At 34.6% G+C, this 15,391-nt stretch overlaps 1 long non-coding RNA gene and 1 pseudogene across 1 annotated transcript; both read right to left on the minus strand.

Moving 5' to 3' along the window:
• Window positions 1–1,107: 1,107 nt before the first annotated feature.
• LOC128185971 (uncharacterized) lies at window positions 1,108–3,022 on the minus strand. The gene is made up of 2 exons (XR_008243867.1): window positions 2,895–3,022; window positions 1,108–1,402 (listed from the first exon to the last, which is right to left on the minus strand). It is a non-coding gene; the product is annotated as an uncharacterized LOC128185971 (long non-coding RNA).
• A 7,203-nt stretch (window positions 3,023–10,225) lies between these two features.
• On the minus strand, window positions 10,226–11,736 carry LOC128185378 (uncharacterized; annotated as a pseudogene).
• Between the last annotated feature and the right edge of the window lie 3,655 nt (window positions 11,737–15,391).

The raw sequence follows: 15,391 nt of genomic DNA on the forward strand, positions 1-15,391 counted from the left end.
CCCAATCGAACGATATGAAGAGTTCAACAAAACATTTAAATCGCCATCTTGTGACGTAGTGTCTTAAAAAGTATAAGTCTAGGTGTAGTGATGTACCTTAATTTACAAAAATATTAACAGGTACTTTATCCGAATCTGTCCCTTGCTTCCTTTAACTTAGTACATTTTATGAACAGATGTCTTGTCTTAGAATAAGAAAGCTAATGCAATTCTGAGAAAAAAGTATACTACATATTGACAATTCCATTGAGGTTTAATAAACATATGGCCATTTAAGTGAACCCACCATATTCAATTTCTTTTACTCAACACAGATTTACAGGGTTCTCCATAGTAAAACATCTTTACCTGACCTTTTAGAGGTCAATTATTTTTCAACCACCATTAATAAGAAACCTTATTCAATACAACATACATCTACATGATATTATCTTGATAAAAGCATCACATCACTTAGAAATACCCTTACATGTATACCCTCCCCCTATCTTTTGATTTTCATAAAAAGTCATGGTTTGAAATCTTTTACCTAATTCTATGAAACTTGTGGCAATTTCTTTGAGTCATTTCTCACACATATTTGAAAACAATCATTAATGATACTAAAATTTGATCTTTTTTGTTTCTTGAATGATTTGTAGCATATTAATAATTAAATAGACATGTATTCTTGCATGTGATTTTTTTTTTCCATGAAAAAAGGTAAGCTAACAATCATATTTATTGAATATCTAATCTATTCTGGTTTCTTGTCTCTTTTTAACCATGCTAAAACAGTAAGATCAACAAGTTCAACATCTGCCTTAAATAAAATTAAATTCAAACACACCCGGGTAGCTGGAGGCGGAGGAGAATTCCATTAAAAATGTTAAAATTTGACATGTTGTGTCTACTTTTTTTAATGCACATATACCTTAAAAGGGTAAAAAGAGATTGTTTCTTGCTCATTTCAAAAGTAATTATCATTGCAGGTGTTATTCAAAAGTCAAATGTACATTTACATATCCTACATGTAATCTTAATGGAGACAATTGGAAATAGTTGGGTGATTTTTCAATTATGTAAAGACATCTAAATATCTTTATAAAATAAAAAATGAAGGAAATATAATTGCATACTTTCATTGAAAAACAAATTTTCACAACAATCATATTTCTTTAAACAGCCTTAATTTTGTTTTTTATAATTTCTTATCAAACATGAACAAACCACAATAGGGCATGATGCTTTCTTAAAGTTCCATTATTGTTCATGCATTATCCGTTTTAATTTGAAATACCGGTAGATAGTCTGTAGAACACAAGGACTATGCATGTGGGTAGAGGTGACAGGTTAACCTCAAGAGCTGAAACCATACGAATCAACAGGTAAAAGTAATGTGGTAACAAGAGTTCGTTTTGAGCTGAAATGAAAAAAAAAAATTAGCTGAGTTAAAATACATGTACTTGTAATAGCTGTGCTTACACTAACATATACATAATGTTTTTGGAAAAAATAAACTGACCATGCAGTGTTATAAGTATGACATATCCAAATACATGACATTAACATTTAGGCAGTACAAAAACAAAAATGTGCATATCAAGTCATAATAACATAACATTAAAAAAATTTCTTGGGTGTAGACATATCAGATTGAGAGAGAGCGAGAGCAAGAGCAAGAGAGAGAGAGTTTGTTTTACTTGTAGTGCAACAGCAATATTTCAATTCATAAACTACAAAGGAATACATATATTACCAATCTGAACAGCGTCAAAGCATAAGCTTCTGCTACATGTATACCATGTTTTGTCAATTCTACTGGGGTTTTTTGCGAATAAATTTAGCGAGATTTTTTTTTTTTTTCTTATGAGTTATGTTTTGAAAACAATACTATGTATAATGCGCAGAAAATTCCAGGAACAATTTTACAAAGCTTTGGATTTTGGTTGCACATTGAAAAAATGAGGGATTGATAATAAGAGCATGCTCATTTTAAAATTCAATCCACTTTAGATTTCTTTTACAAGACCGAGATATTTTTGTCACAAAATTAAGTTGCCCTCTGACACTTTGCCAAGATAAAAAATTTGAGAGAGAGAGAGAGAGAGAGAGAGAGAGAGAGAGAGAGAGAGAGAGAGAGAGAGAGATCTCTAAGGCACATGCAGTAAAATTATTTACATACTATGTAGATGTGATATGCATGTAAAGCTTACCTAAAATGAATCAATATGTATAAAAGATAAACTAATCTCTCAAATTACAATGATTCTGTGAAATACTTATATCTTGAGAAGACTGTTTAATAGATATCATGGAACATTGACCTAAAATCTGAGCTTGATATAATACGAAATTTGAGACTTTTCATCTAGCACCCTGTTTTACATGCTCGTTACACAAGCAATAACCATTTATAACAGAGAGAGAGACAAAAGGTCTAATTTTAATTAGATTGAATAGTTACTATGTCAAATATATTTATTTAATTAAACACAAGCCTGAGTTTTTTAATTTATAAATTAAATGAAGGCGATATGGTAAAGATCTGCTATATTCAAATATTTAGGGCAAAGTTATCATCATGCAAACATGCACTCCAATTACAACATTCTATTCTTGTGTACCTTAAGACTCCCACCACTTTAAAATGCACTGTTTTACAGTGTGCGGTGTGTTGTTCAATACAAAGTAAGACATACATATACATAATAACAAATAGAAATTCAAAAGATGGTGTGAAAATACACTGGACATATAATATTCCGAGATTCCTCTTACTCTAACGCCCGCTTTTATATTGTGACGTACTTCAAAAGCGGAGGTTAGAGTCAGAGGAATCTCGGATTAGATTGAAAAGTGCAAATACTTTGAAAAGAAAAAGTCAATACGACATATCCTGTATTGAAACATACCTTTATGATCTGTCATACGTTAGTTGAGCTGAAATTTCCACTATCGATGTCTTGCAGGCCATGCTTCTTTTAAAAATGTAGACAAACCGCTATCAGCTGTTGTTAAAACATGGCGAGTTGACATGGGGAATCGTGCGATAATTATTTCGATTAAGACTAAAAAGACTATAATAAAAACTAACAACGTAATTATCGAACGAAATAAGGAAATTGTTTCGATAAACACTCTGATTAACATTTAAAAAAAGGAGTTCGGTTTTATGACCTGTACGAACGGTTTTCAGAAGGAGTTACTTTCAGTGTGAATTATGCACTATTTTTCAAACCAAAACACGGAATCAAAATTTCCGGAAAAATCAATATTTAAAACCCGATCTCTCTGCAATGCATCATCCGATTTTAAAACGAATTTCAGTTTTGTATTAAGCTTTGGAAACTCTACAATATGCACATAATTTTATGTTTTTTATATAGTTTCATGATCAGGACGAATTATTTTCAGTAGAAGTTATTTTCAGTGTGAATTTTGCACTATTTTTTAAACCAAGAACGCGGCATCAAAATTTCCGGAAAACTCAATTTTTAAACCCCGATTTCTCTGTAGTGCATCGTCCGATTTTAAAACGGATTTCAGTTTTAAATTAAGCTTAATAAAAGCTTTTTTGCTGCTTCATGATTAATATCAAATTATTGGTCAGAAAAAAGTTATTATAAAAAGACTTAGTAGCCCTCCTGACCCCTAATTTGAGGGGCCAGCCCCTATTTCTTGATATCAAATAAAAGTACTCATTAATATAAACATATTTTGTTCTACAAGAGTTCACGAATTGTAAACCGTTCTCGACATATCTAAACAAATGTGTTTTAGGGGCCGACCCTTTAACCCCTTACCGGGGCCACTAACAACCAAATTTTTGGTATCGTATTGTTCAGAACATTATTTTGAACAATTTTTGTTCTACATTGCTTTTCAAAATATTTATCCTTTTTCAGATATTAATGATCAAAGTTTTGAATTCTGGCCCCTTTAAACCCCTAATTACGTAATATAAGACTTAAGTATGGTACTATATAGATAAACAGATGCACAATGAACATTTTTGCTTCTATAATTTATAACAAATAATTGTTCAGTAAAAAGTTATTGTAAGAAGACATTAGAGCCCTTTTGGCCCCTAATGTGAGGGGCCAGCCCCTTTTACTTCATATCAAATGAAAGGTCTCGAAAATATAAACATATTTTGTTTTACAAGTGTTCACGAAATGTTAACGGTTCTTGAGATATATGTACAAATGTATTTTAGGGGCCGACCCTTTAACTCCTAAATGGGGTCATAATCAAAAACATTTAAGGTTGCATATTGTACAGAACAATTTTTTGAGCAACTTTTGTTCTACATTGCTTTTAAAAATATTTCTCCTTTTTCAGATAATAATGATCAAAGTTTTGAACTTCTGGCCCCTTGAAGACCCTAATTACGTAACATATGGCTTAAATATGGTACGGTATAGATAAACAGCTGTACAATGAACATTTTTGCTTTTATAACTAATAACAAATTATTGTTCAGTAAAGAGTTATTGTAAGAAAAATTTAGAGCCCTCTTGGCCCCTAATTTGAGGGGTCAGCCCCTTTTTGTTGATACCAAATGAAAGCCCTTAAAAATTAAAACAACTTTTGCATTACATGTTATAACAAAATATGTACACATCGAAAGGTATTACAGAAAATGTGCAAAAATTTCGTGAAAAATTTTGATGCTAATTTTCAGGTTCAGGCGAGCTTCAAGGCCTTGAGCAATTTTCATAATTGGAAGCATGGGGGTACATCTACAGACATTTATCTACAATCCCTGAAAATTTTAAGCTTCTTCCTTGATTAGTTTCGGAGGAGATGCGTGGACAAAATGACCCTTAAAAATTTACAAAATCGTCTATATCTGAAACCGGAAGTGACGTCATCATTTGAAAATTTGATAATATGTAGCGACGACGTTGTTCTATCACTCCTGAAAATTTCGTGCAAATCGGTTGGGTAGTTTTTGAGAAATGACGCTCCAAAAGGTCAGAAAAAGAAAAAAAAGAATAATAAGAACTAGAGCAAAGCTCGTTGCAAAGCAACGAGTGGGTCTTCCGTTAATGTTGGAGGTAAAGCTGGAAGTTCCTGTAAGAAGCAGAGCTCTTAAACCAATTACAAGAGTAACTAAAATATAAAAGATGAAAAAAATCGAGTTATTCCTGGTACGACTTAACAAAATACGAATGATTTTAAGTACGACTTAACAAACATCTTTCCGATTTCAAGAACGACTTAACCAAAAAAATCCGAATGTGTTTAAGTACGACTTAACAATATTTTTGGTACGAGTTAATTTCACTTTAAACATTACGCTATTTTTTAAACCAAGGACGCGGAATCAAAATTTCCGGATTTATCAATTTTTAAACCCCGATATCTCTGTAATGCATCGTCCGATTTTAAAACGGGTTTCGGTTTTAAATTAAGCTAGATAAAAGCTTCTTTGCTACTTTATGATTAATATCAAATTATTGGTCAGAAAAGAGTTATTATGAAAAGATTTAGTAGCCCTTCTGGCCCCTAATTTGAGGGGTCAGCCCCTTTTTCTTGATATCAAATAAAAGGTCTCGCTAATATAAACATATTTTGTCCTACAAGTGTTCATGAATTGTAAACCGTTCTCGAGATATCTGTACAAATGCGTTTTCGGGGCTTACCCTTTAACCCCTTACCGGGGCCACTAACAACAAAATGGCTGGTATCATATTGTTAGAACATTATTTTGAAGAACTTTTGTTCTACATTGCTTTTAAAAATATTTCTCCTTTTTCAGATATTAATGATCAGAGTTTTGAGTTCTGGCCCCTTGAAACCCCTAATTACGTAATATATTACGTAATATATGACTTAGGTATGGTAATGTATATATGAACAGCTGTACAATGAACATTTTTGCTTCTATAATTAATGACAAAATATTGTTCAGTAAAGAGTTATTTATAAGAAGACATTAGAGCCCTCTTGACCCCTAATTTGAGGGGCCAGCCCCTTTTTCTTGACATCAAATAAAAGGTCTTGTAAATATAAACATATTTTGTTTAACAAGTGTTCACAAAATGTTTACCGTTCTTGAGATATCTGTACAAATGTGTTTTAGGGGCCGACCCTTTAACTCCTAAATGGGGTCATAAACAAAAACATTTAAGGTAGCCTATTGTACAAAACATTATTTTGAACAACTTTTGTTCTACATTGCTTTTAAAAATATTTCTCCTTTTTCAGATATTAATGATCATAGTTTTGAACTTCTGGCCCCTTGAAACCCCTAATTACGTAATATATGACTTAAGTATGGTACTGTATAGATAAACAGCTGTACAATGAACATTTTTGCTTCTATAATTGATAACAAATAATTGTTCACTAAAAAGTTATTGCAAATAGACTTTAGAGCCCTCTTGGCCCCTAATTTAAGGGGCCAGCCCCTTTTTCTTGATATCAAATAAAAGCCCGTGCAAATTGAAACAGCTTTTGCATTACATGTTTTAACAAAATATTTATACGTCAAAAGATATTACGGAAAATGTGCGAAAATTTTGTGAAAAAATTTGGTGCTAATTTTCAGGTTCAGGCGAGCTTCTAGGCCTTGCGCATTTTTCGCAATTGGAAGCATGGAGGGAAATCTACAGACATTCATCTACAATCCCTGCAAATTTCAAGTTTTTATCATGATTAGTTTCAGAGGAGATGCGTGGACAAAATGACCCTTAAAAATTTACAAAATCGTCCATATCTGAAACCGGAAGTGACGTAATCATTTGAAATTTTTATAATCAGTAGCGACATTGATGCTTTATAACTCCTAAAAATTTGGTGTAAATCGGTTGAATAGTTTCTGAGAAATAACGCTCCAAAAAAGTCAGAAAAAGAAAAAAAAGTATAACTAGAGCAAAGCTCGTTGCAAAGCAACGAGTGGGTCTTCCGTTAATGTCGGAAGTAAAGCTGGAAGTTCCTGTAAGAAGCAAAGCTTGAACCAATAACAAGTGTAACTAAAATAAAAAGATGAAAAAATCGAATTATTCCTAGTACGACTTAACAAAATCCGAATGATTTTAAGTACGACTTAACAAAAACCTTCCTGATTTCAAGAACGACTTAACAAAAAAAAATCCGAATGTGTTCAAGTACGACTTAACAATAATTTTTGGTACGAGTTAACTTTACTTTGAACATTACGCTATTTTTTAAACCAAAGACGCGGAAACAAAATTTCCGGAAAAATCAATTTTTAAACCCCGATATCTCTTTAATGCATTGTCCGATTTTAAAACGGGTTTCAGTGTTAGATTCAGCTTGATAAGCTTTATAAAACACATATTCATTTTTGATTTGATCAGAAAATTCATTTTTTCGAAAAATTTGTTTCACTTCCGGTTTCGACCGGAAGTGATGGATTTTTATTTCCAGCCTTATTGCACATGTAAATTGCCAAATTCATAACCACAGAAAATTTCAAGACTCTATCTTAAAGCATTTTTGAGAAATGTCGCGGACAAAATGACTTTTTTAAAAGTTTAAAAATGACGTAACGTCAAAACGGAAGTGACGTTGTTATGGAAACTTCAATATCTTTGAGGCATTATAATTGCACATAATCCCTGAAAGTTTCCTTTAAATAAGTTGAAAACTTTTTGAGTTATGAAGCCAAAAAGGAGTCAGAAAAAAAAGAAAAAGAAAAAAAACTAGAGCAAAGCTCGTTGCAAAGCAACGAGTGGGTCTTCCGTTAATGTCAAGAGAAAAGCTAGAAGTACCTGTAAGAAGCAGTCTTCTTAAGCCAAGAACAAGAGTAACTAAAACAATAAGAAAAAAATTGAATAATTCTTGGTACGACTTAACAAAAATACGATTGATTTTTAGTACGGCTTAACAAAAACCTTTCCGATTTCAAGAATGTCTTAACAAAATAAACCCGAATGTGTTCATGTACGACTTGACACGATTATTTTTGGTACGAATTATTTTTTTAAACCAAGAACGCGGAATCAGTATTTCCGGAAAAATCAAATTTCAAACCCCAATTGTGCATGGTCCGATTTTAAAACGAATTTCAGCGTTAGATTAAGCTTAAAACGTTCTTTGTTTTTGCTAAATGAAAAATATCAAATTATTGCTTATAAAAAAGTTATCATGAAAAGACTTACTAGCCCTTTTAGCCCCTAATTTGAGGGGCCAGCCCTTTTTCTTTATAACAAATAAAAGGTCTCGCAAATGTAAACATTTTTTGTTCGCATGTATTCACAAATTGTTAAACGTTTTCGAGATATCTGAACAGCTGTGTTTTAGGGACCGACCCTTTAACTCCTTATCGGGGCCACCAACAAAAAATTTTAATTGCCATATTGTTAAGAACATTATTCATAACATTTTGTGTTCTACATTGTTTTTCAAAATATTTCTCCTTTTTCAGATATTAATGATCAAAGTTTTAAACTTCTGGCCCCTTGAAACCCCTAATTACGTAATATATAACTTAGCTATGGTACTATAAAGATAAACAGCTGTACAGTTAACATTTTGCTTTTATAATTAATAACAAATTTTTGTTCAGTAAAGAGTTATTGTAAGAAGATTTTAGAGCCCTCTTGGCCCCTAATTTGAGGGGCCAGCCCCTTTTTCTTGATATCAAATTAAAGGTCTTGCAAATATAAACATATTTAGTTCAACAAGTGTTCACAAAGTGTTAACCATTCTCGAGATATCTATATAAATGTGTTTAAGGGGCCGACCCTTAAAATCCTTAGTGGGGCCATCATCAAAAATTTAAGTTGGCATATTGTACAGAACATTATTTTGAGCAACTTTTGTTCTACATTGCTTTTCAAAATGTTTCTCCTTTTTCCGATAAAAATGATCAAAGTTTTGAACTTCTGGCCCCTTGAAACCCCTAATTACGTAATATATGACTAAGCTATGGTACTGTATAGATAAACAGTTGTACGATAAACATTTTTGCTTCTATGATTGATAACAAATTGTTGTTCAGTAAAAGGTTATTGTAAGAAGACTTTAGAGCCCTCTAGGCCCCTAATTTGAGGGGCTAGCCCCTTTTCCTTTATATCAAATTAAAGGTCTTGCAAGAATAAACATCATTTGCATTACATTATTTCACAAAATATGTATACATTAAAAGATATTTCAGAAAATGTTCAAAAATTTCAAGGAAAAATTTGGTGCTTATTTTCAGGTTCAGGCGAGCTTCGAAGCCTTGCATAATTTTCATAAGTGAAGGCAATGGGGTACATCTACATACATTTATCTACAATCCCTGAAAATTTCAAGCTTCTATCTTGATTAGTTTCGGAGGAGATGCGTGGACAAAATGACCCTTAAAATTTTACAAAATCGTCCATTTCTGAAACCGGAAGTGACGTCATTAATTTAAATTTTAATAACCTCGAGTATTTATGATACCAAATAAGTTTTGAAAATTTCGTGGAAATCGGTTGAATAGTTTTTGAGATATAAGCCACAAAAAAAGTCAGAGGAAGAATAATAATAATGAAAAAGAATCCGAAGAAAAACAATAGGGTCTTCCGTTGGAAACGGAAGACCCTAATAATAATAAAAAGAAACCGAAGAATAACAAGAGGGTCTTCCGTTGGAAACGGAAGACCCTAATAATAAAGAAAAAGAAACCGTAGAATAACAAGAGGGTCTTCCGTTGGAAACGGAAGACCCTAATAAAGAAAAAGAAACCGTAGAATAACAAGAGGGTCTTCCGTTGGAAACGGAAGACCCTAATAAAGAAAAAGAAACCGTAGAATAACAGAAGGGTTTTCCGTTGAAAACGGAAAACCCTAAATAGAACTACTTAACTGATCATACATAAACATATTACACCACCACAAAAAAAATGAAAATTTTCCTGAATTTTATGACAGTCTTAATGGCACAATTTCATTTATGAGACTTATTACAATGTCCACGATCTTCGTTCACTGTGGGAAAGCACCTCCAAGTAAAGATTGTCATTTAGGGAAAGAACTCTTTTTCTCGCCAGAGAACACAGCTTTTTGTAATTGTACAATTTGAGCTTCCTGTCTGTCTCCTTTTCTTTAATTATCCCCTGTTTTGCTGACAAAGGAAGACACAGGAAATTTTACTCACACAGTAGTACAGATCTGGATGACATTAGGGATGAAGAGTTGATGACACCATCCGTTTCAAGGGAAAGGGCCGTTAGTCCCAACCCTGCAACTTTTGATCCGGTGTCATGGTTTCCAAACCTAAAGGTGACCAAGTGTGGATCGGCTTCTCAAGAGAAATGTGAAATGGTGCGACCCCAGACCAATTTGTCATTCCTTGGGGCAGCAGTGGCATGGCTCCAAACTACAAGACATTTCGTGCCCCATCTAAACTAAAATGGTTTTCTGATAAGTCCATGTATGAAGCTAAACTAGTCACAGGAGGTTCAGAATTGGTGGAACCGGTCAAGGATGGAAGCTTGCAGTGGCGTTTAGGAAACATAGAGCAATGGCATTAGCATGGAAGAAACTGACTGGCTTGCTACCGCTTCCTGCGCAAAGAAGTGGTTTGTCTACAAGGGAGGCCAGGCTAGGGCCTCTGAATCTGCCAGTTCTACGAGAATTGATGTACTGGAAATACTGGCTGGCTCGTGGGCAGAAGTGTCATCGCCCAGAAAAATTGCATGTGGCGCTACGAGACCGACAAGAATCATTTTATGGCAAAAGTTGGCACTTCCTCTTGCTGGCCTGAAAGTATAGCAGAATCATCTAACTGATGTTCAATGGTAAGGGACTCTTCAGCTGGCAGTCCATGGTAAAGGGCCCTCTTGTTGCTCGTCAATGGAGAGAAAATCCTCCATCTAGCAAGTTTTTGCGGCAGAACTTCTTGGGTGACCTGGAACGGAAGGAAGATCGTTAGAATGACACGCACTCGATTACTTTGACGGAACATAGGCTGTGGGCAGGTTCCCTTCTTGATGCTTTGAAAGTGCTCTGAAACCACAGCAAGGACAACATGCAGAGATTTCGTTTCTTATGAAGAGGCAACATGATCATAGAGGGGGTTTCTGAAAAAATAGATCATGGAACAGGGATTTAGACTTTCTCATGACTGAAGAGAGAATTGGGGGATTTCGAGCCGCCTCTGGAGTCAGGGTGATGTAGATACTGATCACTCCCACACTCCAGACTGATGGTCTTTTGCTGGTAATCACTTGTGAGGTCAGGTCTGGGAGAACTCTCGGTCTCTCTTGCTATCATCCTCAGGCTCCTCACTGCAATTTGACACAGATTTCTCCTTGAGGTCAATGAGGGAGAATTGGCCGCATCCCATCCCTGTTCTATTTCCTTCATACGCCGCTTTCTGAGCTGATTCACCCTGATCAATCTCATCGTTTCTGTCCTAGCCCACACAGCCGCATCAGCCCTCCAAGAATTAAGCACGATGAACCTCAGGTAATCCTTTGGGTACATATCTCGGAGAAGAAATCTTCTGTGCCATGTGACTGTCTGTAACATGCACTCTAAAATCACTCATCCGCCGGGCGACTTCTTTTTTTTCATTTTGGAGAGCCAGATAGCACACAGGACAAGCATCCGTTCATGAGGCCTGGAATTCAGATGCTTTTTCCAGTCTCTATTGGATTTAAATTTCTCTCGGCACAGCTAGCAGGTAAATTACTGAAAACGAAAACTAATGATACATCATTTTATAAGCATATAGAAATGTTGATAAGATGACAATAAGAGTCAGAATACGTCTGCATGTCGATGAGTGAAGCGGTACGTCAAACAACATGTTCCATACAGAGAACAATGTGTATGGGGTAGTGTCTAAACACGAATGGTAATTCAGAACATGTTTACATTAATATTGTGGTAAATCAAGCTTATGAATGATTTTATGACAGGTAAACAAGGAAATAATTGAACACGACATGAGGCATTTTAACTAGAATTGCATGTTTGATGTAATACACGATGGAATATTAATAGAAATATTTAATTGATCATACATAACAGTTCCAATGTCCCGCAAGCATAGGTTGCGCACTTCTTTTTGTCTTCTCCTACGAGATTAGAACATTGTTTCAAAATCAACTGTATTTCGTAGACATTGAGGCGTATTGATATTGAAAATAAAGTGATAGTTGTACGAATGTTCAGGTCCTATACAATGAGAGCAAGGTGATGGAAAACAGCTCAATATTTAAGTGAAACAACTATTTGTCTTCGTTAAATGTGGATCTCTAATAACACCAATGTTAAATCCGTTCTTCTTTAGGTATCGGCATATACCTTGACGAATATTGAATTAGGTTTTTTTTCTTATACAGTTTTCCATTTTATTCAATCGTACATTACTGACGAAATCCTCCAGTACCCCCGATAGATCTTTTTTTTTTAGTGTAAAAAAATTTCTGTTCACTGCACGTTCATGCAAAAACACATTCAAACTGTTCACACTGAAATATGCGGGGGGGGGGGTCTTTCAGTTTCTTTTTTTTCTTTTCTTTTTAATTTTGCACGAGTTATTTTTTGTAAATCGACTTATTGATTGTTGTTGTTAAGCATACAGGAATCTTTTTTTTTCATTCCTTTAATTAGGTGTCGTAAAAGAAAGCACTTTGGAGACTCAGTGGTATCAGATAATTACAAATGTTTGAAAGATAAGTATTCAATATTATTACAAACTCTGACATTGATATCCTTATCAACATTTGAACAATTGTTTAAATTTTATTAACTTATTGATTGTTTTATGTCATTGTTTGTAACTTCTTATTATATATCCTAACACTAAGTATTTACTAGAGTCAGACGTGGCGTAACCAAATACGCAATCAACTGCCAATATCAGTATCGTGAGTTCGATAATCGATCGCCGCTCAAACTGATTTTTGTCTAAACACATGTCTTGCTCTTGTTCGGCAAAGTATGCTTACATGTACTCCAAATCCTTTGTGTGCTATGCGAAAATAGAGGAGTATTGAATATAAAGCGACAAATAAAACTGATAGGAGGCATGATAATATAGTTTCTGATCTAGATCTAAATTAGTTTAATAAATGTACCTTCTAATATTCAAAAAGTTAAGAACTTAGATTTTTAAAGGTCACCTGAGTAAACTCAGGTGACCTATTGCTATCCGTTTTCGTCCGTCGTCGTGCGTTAACGATTTTACATTTTTACTTCTTAAAAACTACAAGGCTGATTGTTATCATTTTTGGTGTGAGGCATCTCTATGGTAAGAGGAATCTTAATTGTAAAATTGCTGGTTCTACCCTTCCCGAGGCGCCACAGGTTGGTCCAAATATTAAAAAAAAAAAGCCAAATTCTCAAAAATCTTCTTCTCTACTTCCACACATGTGAGGAAAAAACTGTTTGCATAGTTATGATGTCCATGAAGCCTTCTACCAAAATTGTGAAATTGATGGTCCCTGGGTCAGGGGTTCTTGCTCTAGGGTGGGGCCAATATGGTGATATAGTAAAAATGTATTAAATCTTAGAAAATCTTCTTCTCTACTCCCATATATATTTGTTAAAAACAAATTTATGATTATGATGTCCATGAAGCCCTCTGCCAAAATTGTGAAATGTATGACCCCTGGGTCAGGGGTTCAGGCTCGAGCTCTAGGGTGGGCCCAATGTGGCCATACAGTGTATAGTAAAAATGTATTAAATCTTTAAAATTCTTCTTCTTTACTCCCATATATATTTGTAAAAAACTAAATACATGATTATGATGTCCATGAAGCCCTCTACCAAAATTGTGGAATCCATGGCCCCTGGGTCAGGGGTTCTGGCTCTAGGGTGGGGCCAATGTGGCCATATAGTAAAAATGTATTTAATCTTAGATCTTCTTCTCTTCAGCAATATATATTTGTAAAATCTAAATACATTATTATGATGTCCATGAAGCCCTCTACAAAAATTGTGAAATTCATGACCCCTGGGTCAGGGGTTCAGGCTCTAGGGTGGAGCCAATATGGCCATATAGTAATAATGTATTAAATCTTAGAAAATCTTCTTCCCTTCTCCCATATATATTTGTTAAAAACAAATTTATGATTATGATGTCCATGAGACCTCTGCCAAAATTGTAAAATTCATGACCCCTGGGTAAGGGGTTCAGGCTCCAGGGTGGAGCCAATATGGTCATCTAGTAAAAATGTTTTAAATCTTAAAAAAATCTTCTACTCTACACCTACACATGTGGGCAAAAAACTGAATACATGGTTATGATGTCCACTAGTCCTCTACCTAATTTGTGAAATTCATGACCCCTGGGTCAGGGGTTAAGGACATGGGGGGGAGCAATATAGTGTTGATGCATATAATGTTTAAAAATTTTCTTCTCTATTCTCACACATCTGTATAAAAAACTGACTTATAATTATATCTACCAGGAAGTCCTTTATTGAAAATTTTAATTTTCAAGTCCCCTGAAGTACGGACTTTGACTCTAGGGCAGGGCCAAAATGGATGTATAGGTGTTAATGCATATAATGTTAAAAAATATATTCTTTACTCCCACACACCTGAAAGGAAAAACTGAATTCATGATTTTGTGGACTGATCTCTAAGTGTTTATTTATAAGAAGGGGGGGCATATTACTTTGCTGCTGTCTGTCGGTCGGTCGGTCAGTCCACCAACAGTTTCCGTTCATTTTCTTCGCAGAGGATGAACATATTGAAATGAAATTTGGTATACAGGTTTATCATGATAATATCTAGGTCAAGTTTGATATTAGGTACAATCGAGCAATTTGCGACAGAGTTGTGGCCCTTTGACTTAGAAAAATTCCAGTTATTTGCAGTTTCCGCTCATTTTCCTCGCAGAGGATGAACATATTGAAATGAAATTTCAATATTTGGTATGATAGAGCAATTTTTGACAGAGTTTTGCGCCTTTGACTTAGAAAAATTCCACATATTTGCAGTTTAAGTTCATTTTCTTTGTGGGTGTTTCTAAAGCCCTTTTCACAATTGGCGCACGACCACTTTACACCACTTTGCGATCGAAATTGTTGAGCTTTGCACGAGCTCTCGCAAACGTTGCACGGGCCCTCGCTTACGTTGCACGAGCTCTCGCATTCGTTGCATAAGTTTTACTGGTCGCATGAAGTCTCCTCTGAATAGTGGACATGCACACTATTCAGACGCGACCCAACGCGATCCAAATTATCGCAGTGCAACGCACGAACATTAGTACGAACGTTTTACAACGTTTTGTGTACTCGCAAGAGTGATACACGATTTATGAAGATCATAAAAAAAATCGCTGGTGTTTATGCGTCTGTTTTGCGTATTCCATGTAATCTTGCAACGTTTTACTATCATTGCACCAATTATCAGCCTCAATATGATATGCTTTGCTATTAGTATATATACCCTGTATAAGTATCTCTGTTTCAGAACAAAATTAACAATACTCATGTATTGCATGATGG

This window comes from Crassostrea angulata, chromosome 5 (genome assembly GCF_025612915.1).
Source record: "Crassostrea angulata isolate pt1a10 chromosome 5, ASM2561291v2, whole genome shotgun sequence".
In the NCBI taxonomy this organism is placed as follows: domain Eukaryota; kingdom Metazoa; phylum Mollusca; class Bivalvia; order Ostreida; family Ostreidae; genus Magallana; species Magallana angulata.